Raw genomic sequence first — 14,783 nt, 5'->3', positions numbered from 1 at the left:
TCTTGTAGTTCATAAAATGTTGAATTAAAAAAAAAACCTATAATTAGAACAGATGTGGATATATTGTCCAGCATAATTATAAACAATGGATCTACATCCAGTCACTAGCTTTGTAATCACCCAGGAAACTGTCTTACCAATGTGTTTGTTATGATGAATTAAGACGTGATAAATTGGCTGCCTTGTATATATTCCAATAATTGAAGGAAGCAGACAAATAGCACTGATCAGCACTGATTACAGGTGATCTTCAAATTTTAACTGCTATACTTGCAATTGTGTTGGTAGATGTAGCTACCACAAACTCTTATCAATTCCCTTAAAGCCTTTCTCTTTGCTCACGCTTGGATATTTTCTTTTTCATTTTCATTTAACATTTAGGCATTCTGTGATGCCTGAAAACAGAATTTGCTGAGCTGTAACTGTATGATATTATTGCAACAGTGGGGAGGCTGATGTGTTTGTGTGCCTATTAAATGTTTTGTATTTTTGCATACTTTAGAATTCATCCAGCCATTTTGATTACTTCCCTTAGTTCATCAGTATGTCTGCTTTGATTTTAATCAAGTGATTTTGCTCAATGTTGAATGCAAGTCAGACTGCTATTAAATGTTTCTGGGGACTGCATTATTACATCATGAAGTTCAGGCAGTTAGGATATTAGATTGAGTCTAGGAAAAGTCAGAATTGATTTCAGATTTGGCTTTGGAATGGTTTTGCATTATTTAGGCTTTCTCCAGCCCAACTTATCCTATAGAGGCCAGTTAATGCAGAATAGCAACATGCAGCTTTTGGGAACTAAAAGCTATTGGCACAAAATTTAGGACCAGAACAAAGAACTGAATAGATCCCCCCCAAAAAAGAGCTAAATTGGATTTAATTTTAATTTAATTTAAATCATATTAAAGCATATTAAACTTAGTGACTAGGGCTGTACCATCTTTTGGAGTTGGTTCTTCAAAGATGTTTCGGAACCACCAAATATAGCAACTGCTTACGCTTCTTTTAAGTCATCCTATTTTCCTCTGGAAAAAGATGCAGCCACTTTAAAGAGTTGCAGGCAGATGGGTTCTCTGTTTGCACCCCTAAGTGTTTGGAAGCACCTTGGGGGAAATAGGTCTGAAGTGATGTCAGGATCTATTACTCAAGATGAGATTGCCCTTGCATGTAATGATTTCTCCTTTCTTTTGTAATAAAAATTACAATTTTGTAGCAACTTTTGGAAGAGTCAACCATTTAGAAGGTTGTGGGGAGCTAGTTTGTAGTTCTAGAATTTAGCTTATATATTTCTATTGCAAATATAAAATTGGTGAAATTGTGGATTATATATTCTGCAGGATCCAATCTGGGTCGGTCACTGGGACCAGAGGTTTTGTCTTTCGAGCTTTCGGACTTATGCTGGAGCCCATTTTCAGGAAACTTCTCTCTAGCAGTCACTAAACAAATATTGTAATGTTCCCTGAAGATGGGCTACAGCACCAGTCCAAAAGTTTGAAAGACAAAACTTATGATCCCGGGGACTGACCAGATTGGATCCTGCTACATTATCCTGGGACACATACAGTATACTGGCCTTCATTCATGATTATATATTCTGCTTGTTTTTGTGAAATTCAAGAAGAAAACCTCCCAAATGAATAAACCTAAAGTTTTGTGTGTGTTGCTCTTAATAGATTTGAATGTTTAGATTGATTGTGGTGTTTTGTACGTATTAAATAATATGCTTGATATATGAATAAGTGGTTTGCTTGTTTAGTACAAGGTCTCTTTTTGTAAGAACCAGTGTTTGAGCATAGATTATTTTCTGCTTTTTTGCATCCAGTATTCTTTATTGGCCAGCCTTATCTGCTAGCAAAATTAGGTGTCCATCATCATCTGACAATGGCTCCTTCCAACTGTATCACTTGGACAGTTTTGTTGTCAGATTCTGATCTTTGGAGAATAATTGTCATGAGACTGATTAATGAACAGCTAAAGAACAAAGTAAGCCAATGAATAAATCATTAAAAAGATGGTTAATTGCAGATATGATCAAACAGTGCATTGCAAGGTTGTTAATTGCCAGAGGTCCTTTTCTAAAAAAAAAATAAATTCCTGTGAGAGAAATTGTACATCAGATGCTTATTTGAAAAGTGCTTGAATCCACTCTTGACCCATTGGGATGCACATTTTTTCTTCCACAATTTTGTTCTTTTGCTCAGTTTTGCACAAGAAAACTGTTCCCAGGCTGGCGTGAAAAATAAGTTGTGGCTTTTTAAAACTTTAATTCTTTTTTTTTTTTTTTTGGCTATTTGCTAGGCTGCATTTTTAATATTTCTTTCATTTAGCCATACATTATTTTACAGAACAATCGGAGAACATGCAGTCCTGTTTCTACTGCAAGTTCTCCAATTGCACTGTGAAAGATGTATGGCTGAATGAAATAAATATTAAATACAATTGAAACTCATTTAAGACGTTAGGAATATTGTTCTTCACATTGCAGATGGAACAATGTGCCTTGCATCAAAGCATTTATAAGTACTGCCCCACCTTCAAAAATAATCATTAACTCTCTAATCTTTAAGAATGTTTTAAGAGCGAGTTGGTAATGCAGAAACATTGATAATTTGAGCAGAAGTAATTTGATAAAAGCAAAATTGAAATCAAGAGGAAAGAGAAATAATACTTAAATGCTAAAAGGGGACCAAGGCCATAATCTCACAGTGTCTGGGAGAATTTAATGAGAATAGGGAGGTTGGTAGGTAAGAAATAAGCTAATATTAGCTCTGAGCCAAACTGTTCACTCATCTTCAATTTTTTTGTGAGTGAACGGTGGGGATGATTTTAAAAGACAGTGAACAGAACAGTGCAAAAATTCCCTTTATTAGAGAATGATTATGGGATAACTCCACATTGGTGAGTTGACCACGTAATGCTACTCTGTTGACCCACTAAAATTGAATGGGGTTAAAGTGATCATGGATAGATTAAACTACACTAATTTTTGCAGGTCTATTTAATGGATTATAAAAATTGAATGCAACTAATGATCCAAGTTGGAGTAAAATGTCTTGCACTTCTTCACACAGAGATTGTATTTCAACTCTTTTTCTTAGACTTTCTTTCATTTGCGCACATTTATTTTGGGAAGTAAGTCAAATAGAAAGGGAGGCTCCTTTCCCCCCCCCCCCAGAAAATACAGGTAGTCCTCAACTTATGACTGCAATTGAGCCCAACATTTTTGTTGTTAAGTGAGATAGTTGTTAAATGAGATTTCCCCCATTTTATCACCTTTCTTGTCACAGTTCAGTGAATCCCTGCAGTTGTTGTTAGAAACATGGTTGTTAAGTGAATCTGGCTTACCCCATTGACTTTGCTTGCCAGAAGGTCACAAAATGTGATCACATGACCCCGGACACTACAATGGTCATAAATATGAGTCAATTGCCAAGCGTCCAGATTTTGATCTCATGACCTTGGGGATGCTACAACAGTTGTAAATGTGAAAAATGGTCATGAGTCACTTTTTTTAGCACCGTCACTAAACGAATGACTGTAAGTCGAGGGCTACTTGTATTTTTCTTCAAATAACTATCTCTGCAAAGAACACATTTATCTTGTTGAAACCAACCTAGCCCAGCTTTAATCAAGTAATATTAGCCATGGTAGTAAATCATGAAATAACCCAATTTCATCTAAATTTTAGAAAAGTGATTCAGTTAAAAGATAACTTTATATAATTAGAAGGTATCTCAATAAGTTTCCACAACCATATTTGAGGAATCTAGCAAACAGGAACATGATTAATCAGTAATTCTTTGCATGCACTGAGAAATCCATTCTGCAATAGTTTTATGACTTTTAACCACATGTTATGTGATTTTCTGAACCGAGGAATAGGGAAGAAAAAAATAAAAAACAGTTTCCAACATTTGGCACATATGAATCCTTTCACATTACCTACCATGTTTATTTTTTGCTATATAGATATACTATATAGTATATATTCTGTGTAATAACTATTGGACATGAGCTCCAGAAAAAGCTCAATCCAGTCAGGGATTCAGACAAAGTTTTTGAAAAATAAGAATTTATTTTCCTATGCCTGGGAAAAAATGAACAAGATGTAAATGTTTAATTTTTAATAGGAAATTTGCAAACACAGATTAAGTTTGCCAGATTTCAGAGAGCGAGCGAGAGAGAGCAGAGCACAGCGGTTTTCCAAGTGATGCTTCTTTAAAATTTGATTATTTTTTAATATACTTCTGGGCAGAATGTTTTAATTGTTCTCTGACCATAGCCTCCATTGTCTTGAATAGCTTTTCTTACTGACAGATACATTGGTGAGGCTTTGTCCAAGGGTAAAATGTTCATAGGGGCTAATGCTAATTCTTTTTGGAAGTATTGAAATTGATATTAATTGGAACTTGTTGCAGAGTTATAATGGATAAACCCATTGTCTCTGCCAATGTGCTGTACAGAACTTGCTATCATGAGATGTAGGTGGATCATCAACTTGGACAGCTGTATAAGTTTAGATAAATATATGAGAGATAAAAGAAGTCAGGGTGTTGGGCCCAGATGAAAGATTCAATTCAACTCCAATCTCAATCGTTGAAGGTGACTTTGGCTCAGCCATTCTCTTCCAGACTAATTTATGTTATAAGATTCTTTGGAGGAAAGTATACCTTTCCTAAAACTCCTGGAAGATACAAATCTAAATTAGGAAAACTTACTTTTCATCAAATAAATTAGCCACTAGGTTTGGTTAGCTAGCCCACTTCATCCTCAGGAAGAGATACTAGATAACGAAAAGACCACAGAAGAAGTAGTAACACTATAGGTCTTTTTCCACTTTTCAGGAAATGTGATTGAAGTTGTCAGTGCTATCAAATTTATCTATCTATCTATCTATCTATCTATCTATCTATCTATCTATCTATCTATCTATCTATCTATCTATCTATCTATCAAACTTGTATGCTGCCCATCTCACCAAAGGTGACTTTAGGTGGCTAATGGTGGTGGTGGGGGGCTTGTTGCAAGCCTCCCTTTAATTATCCATCATGCACTGAGTTCAGTATCTCTTCTCCTTCAGTAAAGCTGTTGCAATATTGTCATTTGTAGCGCTGGGGAAAAAAAGAAACAGATTGGGATTGAGGCTTTGTGGAGGCCAGAAAAATAAAATGGAACAGGTTGAGACAAATCTGCTCTGCTAAATGAAAATCTGTTCCTAACTTTCCAATCTGTTTTAGGAACTGGGCTTCAGATTAATCTGGTGAACAGACTTGCTTATTTATTCCAAAAAGTAATTATACTATTTTCTGAAGTATGTTCTGAAAACTGTGGAAAAAAATTGGTGTTTGCCTCCAGTTTCCAGAAAAAAATACACAACAATCAATGGGTTCACTTAACAACTATGGAATTTGCTTAATGACCATGCTGTTCACTTTACAACCAGCATTTTTGCTTAATGACCATTGCAAAAAATCATGCAAAATCCCAGGCTTAATGGCTGTCAGAACTTTTGACTATAATTGTTGGCTCAATTACAGTCATAAGTCAAGGACTACCTGTAAAATAATTAAATTCGATTTTTCTGGCATTAATCTTTCAACCATATAACTTCACTACTGCTTAAAACTGCAATCAGGTTTAAACACTACAGAAACACAAAAGAGATGGAGAAAAATTAAATTTGTTGCTTTCGTATAAGTGGTCATCTGAGCTTTTGCAACTCAACCCTGTTGGCTTTGTTCAATATAGTTCTATTTCATTCTGATTCAAGCAATCAAGTGTCTTGATTTGATGTGGGCTGTCACTCTAAAAATGCATATTTCTTAAATATGGAGATGAAGTTTACAACTCTTTGATTTAAAATAGAAAGTTCAGTGACTCATCATGCGGTCTTGAAAACAAGAGCATATTAAAAATACCAAGTTACCTAATTTAGGTTTAAATTCTTCAGGAAAAAACCCTTCTGGGATTAAAAAAATTCTATGGTGAGTACTATTTTTAAAGGAATAATGCCAACCTGCATTATAAGGAACCACACTTTATAAGAAAGACAGTTATGATTGACAGCATAGCATATATTTTGCTTTGATGAAAGTCTTAACTAAAAAGACAGAGAGATTATGTGAATGCATTTTTTCCGTACATACAAAAATTCTTTTTCATCAAATATTTGATTCGGGGACTTTTTCAGCTGCGCTTTCCTTCTCTGAAAGAGTGTTTATGCCTCAAACTAAATGTCATGAAATGTGACATAGTATTTACTTAAGTCATTTATTATTACAAGTAAAACTTTAAATGTCCAGCAAATAATATAATAATAATAAAAACACCCCCTATCTTCTAATTACTAGTAGACAATATCACTGTAAGTCATCTAGCCTAGTAGAAGGCAATTTCCATTTACAGATAGTCCTTGATTACAACTATTCATTTAGTGACATTCAAAGTTACAACAGCACTGGAAAAAAAGTGACCTATGGCCATTTGACACACTTGCAACCATTGCTGCATTCCCATGGTCATGTGATCAAAATTCACATGCTTTAACTGGCATGTATTTATGACTGTTGCAGTGTCCCAGTGTCACGGGATCACCTTTTGCAACCTTCTGACAAGCAAAGTCAATGGGGAAGCCAGATTCACTTAACAACTGTGGCAAGAAAGGTTGTAAAATAGAGCAAAACTCACTTAACCACTGTTGTTGAGGACTATCTATACATGGAATGAAGCCACATTATTCTTAAGGATTACTTCAGGATTAATGTAATGTAGTGCATAGGATATGACTTCAGGTTGGGGTGCAGCATCCTATGAATCCATAATAATGACTGTATATTTAGATATTCTTTTTCATACTTCCACAGATTCATCCAGAGGAAACCTGCTATTATTAAAAAAAGTGATTTGAGTTCCTGTAGAGTAAGACTCTAACTTGAGCTACTGACTATTGAAGCAGCTATTTGTAATTTTAATAGGAACATAGGTATATGTAAGGTAGAGATATGTTAAGAGATATATGCAAGATAAAACCATGCCTGTATTTACCTCACTGCCCCTCTTAGTTGGCTCTGTAATGTTGACAGTCTGTACTACTACTTCCACATTTAAGTTTTATTTTTATTCAGACAGACCCAATTCAGTTACCTTGAAGCACCCACAAATAATTGTAACTGCTCAGGTTGTGCATGGTTTGCAAAATTATGAAAGAGTGCTTTATTATATGGTGGGAGACAAGCCCCCACTTCTTGAAAGCAGGCAAATCTGAGAAAAAGTTGCTGCTTGAATGAATCATTTTTGAAACTGGTAAAGTCCGAAGAATTGCTAGTAGAGTTTTTGCTTGAATCACTTGTAGAAATGCCAGATACTGGTGAGTTCTTGCTTTTTCCCTTGTTCTTACATCTATTTGTTCTTTGATTTCACTATGTTATCTCTGCAGGTTTTCCACTCTGGCTTGCTTTTCTATTTTAATATTACCAACATTTGATTAAATAGTACTGTGAATACTGCATCATGTCTGATTTGGCAGGCCACAACATCAGACAATGGCAGAATTTGAGACGAGAGCATGCTAGGAAAATAAAAGCTGTTATTGAAATGAGACAGGGTCCTATATGAGGCAAGATACCAAGGAACCATTTTGAAGATATGGACATATATCTGTTTTGCATGATATTGATAATCTCTTTCTGAAAATTAATTATCTATTTGTATGAGAGCCAATATAGTGTAGTAGTGGAATGTCTTGGCTTAAAAACTAAGTCAGGAAAGCTGATTTGGGACAGTTGCAGTTTCTCTCAGCCCAACCCACTTCACAGGGTTGTTACTGTGGGGAGAACAAGAGGCAGGAGTATAAGATGTGCTCTCTGCCTTGATTACACAAACACACACATGCACACGAATCTTGGCTCTTTCCAAAATGGAGTGAATGTGAGTAAATTGCTTCCAGGATACCTCAAGAATTCAAGTTTGAATTAACTGTCTAAATTTGCAGGTCAAAAAGCTATATCTTTCTAACATTATTAATATTGTTGTTGTTGTTGATGATGATTCATATGTTGTCAGCCAGATGTTGATTGGATTTGACATTTTTAATCTACTTATTGTCCTGGGATACACAGATGTTGTTTGATGGTATCAAAAATATTGTTGCAGGATGTAAGCTGTTCCAGGTAAACCTGCCTTTTGCAATTAATTATTAATAATTTTGTTTGTTTGATGTCCAATTCTTGTATTTCTTTGAGCAGAAATTATTATATTATTATATTCCACAAACAATCCATTTTTACTTCCAAATTAGATGATCCGTAATTAATATAAATGAAAAATTGTAGAATGAGATGGCCTCAGATAATCCAGCTATGATCCCACTTTGTGCCTCCATTCTCCATAGATGGATAAAGGAACCCAAAGATTGAAAATATAATTGTAATATGTTCCTGATTAATATTATGATTTGCCATCTTGCTTCTTAAAATGTTTTGTGAATGGACTTTCTTTATGGAGCTGCACCCTATTCTTGTTGGACTTAGTTGCCTGTGATATCTACCCTGCACAAAATGAGAACATTATTCATTCATCATCCCTTATGAATAATCTTTATTGAGTTCTGAAGGTGGTCTAAAGATTCATAAGGCACAAGTGTAGATTTAGAAATTAGGTTGTCTTCATCTGATTAAATTCAGTCTGATTTATGTGAGGAAGGGGGAATGATCCTGGAAAATGTGATATGCCTATTTGTTTGATTGATCCTTCCTTTAATTTACTTCAAAAAGGAATGTTGATTTATTGACTTGAAACATATACCAAACACCTTGAAATGCCTTTGGTTTTCCCTCAGACTTGTGATCGTGTGCTATCATTTTTCCTTCCCTGTTCTTTCTTTATCCCAAGGGAGATTTTTTTTAAAAAATCAAGTGAATGAAAAGTTTAGGAAATAGTTCAACCCACAACCCATGGATTACAATCTAGAAATTATTGATCATCATATTTTAAAAATGGAGCTTCTGTAATCTGGGTATCAGCATAATAGTAGCAGAATTATTATAAACAAGGAAAATTATTATGACTTTTTGGGGCAATTTCTGAGGTTATTTTTTAAGTTGTATGAATGATCCACAACATATCCTTCCTAGAAGAAGCTAACTTTGTAAGTGATTAATTCTTATAGGTATGCCAACTCAAAATTCTGATGGAGATGGGTGATTAAAAAGTAGAAAATATAAATTTAAAACATTGTTTTTGAAAATGTATATTTGTAACTTGAATTTTGGGACAAAATCTGTAGACTTTTACCCATAAGCCAAAGGCTTTCATGGCTATTTATTAGTGAACTGACTTTCAAGTAATACTATTTGTTAGTAATAAAGTAATGCCATTTATTGGTGAAATATCTTTCAAAATGTTGCATGAGATAATAATATAGAACTGTTTCTCATTTGGGGGACTATTGGAGAAACTGGATATTTCATAAAATGCCAAATTAAAGAACATGAAAGAAACATCAAGCTTAAAATCATAGGATAGTTAATCTTGACCGAGTACCAAAATTTATCTGGAGTTTGTCAGCATCCTGGCAAAATGTAAAAGATGTTTCTCCACAATTGCTAGCATGGGAACAGAAACTTGTAACTAGTCAGCACTGAGGATTTAAAAAGATACAAATAATGAAAATATGGAGAAATTGTCTGTGGGGCTGTCAATGATTGATTGTATACACTCTGCTCCTTTGAATACAAGCAGTATATAAGAATATAGAGCAGGAGTTTGGTAACTTTAAGACTTAAGTTGTGGAGCATGGCTGGCTGGGGAATTCTGAGAACTGAAGTCTACAAGTCTTAAAGTTGCCAAGATTGGACACCCCTGATATAGAGCCTTCTGCCAAGTTCAATTGCAAATCTGCTCTCAAGAAGGGAATAGAGCAGCAAGGCAACAAAACAGCCCTGCATATTCATTGTCTCACCTGGTATTTAACCTGAGTCATTTGGTTAATTCTCTAAAAGTCCTTTGATGAATCATTTGGAAACTCCCATGCCCTCTTTTCCTCATCCCAGCTTTCTTTAATTCGGAATAAAGGCAAGGAATCTTTAAAAGTACCTTTTGATTAATTTAAGGTTCTACTATATCTCTCTCTCCAGACAGTTTCATCCCCTTCCCCAAAGAAGCAGCCCAAGGCACTTTGATGATTCTCCCATTGCATCAAAATGGTCTTGTTTCTCAAATTGAACCCGCAATCAATTCAAATTGCATCTTGTTCCCACTGAATCTTAGAACAGATCTTGCCTTATCTGTAGAAGGGGAAAAATTACTTTAAAAAAAAAAAAGATTTTTAGCACAACCTTTAAAAAAAAAATCCAGATCACTGCAGAAGGAAATGAAGCTGCTGCAATTTCATGTAAAAACCCTATAAAATGTGTCAAAATGTAATCTCACTATAGGCAGAGAACTCTGCAATCAACTCTTGGGGGCTGGTGCTAATTTAATTTTCAGCAAGGGCTACTTGAGTATTTGCCCCTCTGCTAGCCCCATAAAACTCCAAATTATAATAATCAAGCTGTTCTGCATCCCCACATCTGTTATTGGGTGCAAGATGCACCTAACTGCAGGAACCAGCAATGAGGCATCAAGCTTAAGAATTGGATTCTTTTCCCTTGTTTAATTTCTGGCTAAACTGCTCTCTGAGTGTCCACTTCTTTTTATGTAGCTCAGTTCACTCCTCTGCATCTACTGCTGGAAAACAAGTGGCACTGGAGAGGATAAAATGGCAGGCAATCCCTAAGAAATGACTCTGATGGTGCTGGTAACTAGTAATTAGATTCCAGCATGTTCTGAATTAGCAATGAGTCCATTGATTCAGAGGTTCAGCCCAGGAAGCTAGTTACTCAGTGACCTGAAAAAAAGAGGTACTTTACTTCCAACATCACTAATTATTTACAGGAAAATCAGATTAGACACTCTACTTTGTATCAGGTGCATTTTTCAAGGAAGGTGATGATGAAAACACTTTGTCCTCCATTGTTATTTTCTGGACTTCTGTTTTGATGGAGGTTTTCTGTACAGTGAGGTCACATTAAATAATCAATTTAAGCACTCCACACAGTAACAAACAAGAAGGGGAGGCAAAAGCTTATTATTTTGTCCCCCCCCCCAAATGCTGAATGCTCTTGCTAAGCAGCACCAACCAGGAGTGGAGTGGGGGGTCACAGTGGGGATGGACTCCTTCCTCAGGAGACTGAAAGCCATTTTAAATGTTATGACAAAGGCAGGAAAAAATGAAATGAATGGAGTCCATGTTTCTTGCCATTTCTCTCCTGCCCTCAGTTCTCTTGTAGCTTCCCTTATGGAAAGATTTACAAGTTCCTACAAAGAAGACAGCTCCCTACATTACAGATTATGGATGACAAAATATTGGTCCTATAGATTGGTGCCCCCCAATCTTTTGGGCACCAGGGACCGGATGGAGAGAGGTTTTTCTGTAGGTTTCACGTGTTGCTTGCATCCTACGGATTGGGCTTCACTTGTTTGTGTGGACCGGTTTCTGGCATGCTGCAGACTGGGGCTGGTCCACAGACCAGGGGTTGGGGATCCCTGCTGTAGATGTTGCTGAACTACAAGTCCTAGCATTTCATATTTTCTATCCCAAAGCTAGAAGCTTCTGGGATTTTTAACAGAGTTTCATCTAGGAGCTATAACTTCTTCACTGTCCAGATCTATGCTGAAATTTAATTTCAGAGATTGGAGAAAGAATTTCCCACAGACTGTTTTGTCTATCAATAAATATTTCTGCTTCTGGCTTCTGGCCAGATCTTTAAGAACTTACTGCACATATTTCTACTGAAAAGCAAGTCTTGAAACCAATAAATATTCTACTAATGCAGTTTTTTAAATGTTCACATTCAACATATATTGATGGCAACGGCACTAGAGGACAAGAAGGTGATATAAATATCTTTTTTGGGCAACTGGTGATGCAAAATATATGCAGAATTGCATTAAATCTCTTAGGGAATTCTAGCATAGCTCAGGCAAAAGCAAGCCAACCAGGTTTAGGTCTGCTACTCCCAAATTGGCTATACTGTTCATACTGGGTAGATTTAGGAGGATGCATGAGTTCTGGGTAAGTCTAGTAGAATTGTTCCAGGTTTTTAACTGAGGAAGTCATGGTTACACTTTATTGATTTATTTACATAATTTATATGTCTGTACAACCCACAAAAATTAATGAAATGCCTTCTGAAGTTCTAAAGTTGTGAAATTTTAAAGTTGTTCTGTGGCAGAGTGAAAAGATTTTTTTAGGTATTTAAGGCAATGAGGAGACAAGATTATTTAATAGGTCACTCAGTTTTTATCTATTGAGCATTGGCACTAATAAGATATCAGTTAACAGATGTTTATGAGTGTTGAATGGTAGTTTTTGAAGACCAAGATTCTTCAAAAGGAACAAAAGAAAGAAAGAAAGAAAGAATAAGAAAACTAATATAATTCTGGCTGTGAAAAATCAACTTCAGGAAATCCGAATACAACCTGCTGTCTTTGAAGAACCTGATGCTATTTACTGTACAATCTGTCCCAAAGGTGCTTTTTCATGAGGCAACTGGACTTCAAAGGTGAAAAAGCATCTTTGGAACAACCATGACCTGACGACTGAGAATCTCCATAGACATGTACAACCTGTCATAATTTCTTCTTGGCAGAATTTTCATATCTGATTTTTTTTTAAAAAAAAAAAAAGCTGCAAAGCACTCTCTTTACAAGGGTAAGGACCCTTAAAGGTTTAGTTAATACTTTTAAGTCTCTGAAATCCCCTCAAGTCAGAAAATATTAAGTGATTGATTGATTCTTGATTTCTCTAGTACGCCAGAAAGAGAGGAATCAACATGAGCAGTGGAACAAAAAAAACCTAAAATGTCTTATTATCAAATTAAATTAGCCAGCATACAAAGGTTACTTTTGGAGAAGGTACACTTAGGAAAGTGATTGAAACAAATCCCTCCATATTCTTATCCTGGATGGGAAGGATGACAAAGGCAATCAGTCGCTGAAACCTATTTTTTTACATCCTGCAATTTACCTTAACAATTTTTATATTTCCTGGCAAGTGTCAATCCTTATCAAAGAATGCTTTCAGATGTATTTATTTATATGTCTAGCCCATTTTTCTTCTAGAAAGCTGTCAGGGCAATCTCCTTCATTTAACACTGTGAAGTTCAGGTAAGAGACAGTGAGACACAGATAGATAGGTGGAGCAGGGAGACAGATACTGTTTCACATTTATCCAGTGATGTCTATAGTTGAGTAGCTGATTCCTCTAGGAAAATTCTTTTTCTACCCTTTACAAATGTTGAATATTTCCATCATCAGGACATGTATGGCATAATCAAATTAGCAGACATCTATGCTTACATATGTGACCATTGTGTTATTTACTCTCGAAGTTTGGTATGTTATGCAGAACACTGAAAAGGAGTTCAAAATTTTAAAAAAATCAGAGAAAGTAAAGAAAAGAAACATTTGATTTATATTTACATCATTCATTATATCTCTCCATATCCTTCTATTCTTGTAAACCATTTTTATTTGCACTAGTTCCATGTAGCACTTCATACATTGCCTTTTTGTTCTTTAAGCTTCTCAGTTTTTTATTCCAGGAACTTATCAATTCCATCCAAGCATAAACTTCTGAAGTCTTTCACTTGACTGTTCCACTCTTCTTTCACAACTTTACTTTGCAGTTTAATCCTCATCCATTGTATCTATATGACCAAATCAAGATATGTCATACTGGTCACTGTCTTTCGCATTGAATCCACATTTATTATCTATCCATTTGTTCTTGACCCTATAACCCCGTGGTTCTCAAATTGTGGTCAGCAGACCCCTTGGGGGCCACGATGTCATGAGGGCCTATGAAGGTTTGAAGAAATTTTATGATTTAAATCTTAAGTCTTGGGGGGAAGGTCTGTAGCCATGGTCCATGGCCACAAAAGGTATTTAAAGGGGGTCCATGGTGAAGAAGAGATTGAGAATCACTGCTATAACTTATTTACTGCAAAATTAAATACTCAACTCCCATTACATTAAATTTACCTTTCTCCTGACAAACTTAACCCAGTGGGCAGACATTTACATACAACCATTTTTGTTCTTTGGATAAACATCAGTTCCCCAAACCTAAGAGTATTTTACATTGCGAAATAATGTAAAACAAAAGTTTGTTTTTTCTTAATAAAATATTATGCTTGCCTGCCAGTAACACTGGTTAATGAGTCAGTTAAAAATGTCAACATCAGCAGCATATGATAAATAATGAATAGTTTCCCTTGATTTCAGCATAACAATTATATCATCTTTTTGCTCAATAATTTACTATATTTTCTGTAGAAATAAGAGAAAGCATTTATTAAAGTTGTTACAACACTGAAGAAGTTTTAATTGTATGACTCTTTGTAACCATCAGTTTTTGTGTGAATACATAATTATCAAAATGATATCTTCTGAATAATTTTGATTCAAATTCAGGATGTACTCCTTTTATCCTAGGAATATCAAAAATATCAAAACTACTATTGATGAACAACTTGAAAATCTTAGCCTTGATTCGAAGAGCACATTTGTAATATAAACTTGCTTTATTTTTTACTTGTTATTTTTTTCACTTCCTGGTTTAATCTTATTTTGTAAGTTGCACACAGGTTGATAAACAAAACAAAATGGCAATGAGGTCCATTGTGGATTGGTACTTATTCAGTATTATGGAGTAAATCCTAGAAATGTTTATATGGAAGTAA

The 14,783-nt window shown here is 35.2% G+C and overlaps 1 long non-coding RNA gene across 1 annotated transcript in view; it reads left to right on the top strand.

Moving 5' to 3' along the window:
* The first annotated feature begins 7,831 nt into the window (after positions 1–7,831).
* The window catches only part of LOC120315449, a 28,026-nt gene continuing 21,074 nt past the window's right edge, over positions 7,832–14,783 (top strand). The window contains exon 1 of the long non-coding RNA XR_005558690.1: positions 7,832–7,926. This is a non-coding gene — a long non-coding RNA (uncharacterized LOC120315449). The remainder of the gene's footprint in view (positions 7,927–14,783) is intronic.

The sequence above is a fragment of the Crotalus tigris genome, unplaced genomic scaffold (genome assembly GCF_016545835.1).
Source record: "Crotalus tigris isolate CLP2741 ecotype Arizona unplaced genomic scaffold, ASM1654583v1 scf7180000019126.842475, whole genome shotgun sequence".
NCBI classification, from domain to species: Eukaryota; Metazoa; Chordata; class Lepidosauria; order Squamata; family Viperidae; genus Crotalus; species Crotalus tigris.
The sequence above is the reverse complement of the archived record's forward strand: the minus strand, read 5'-3'. Positions and strand labels throughout refer to the sequence as shown.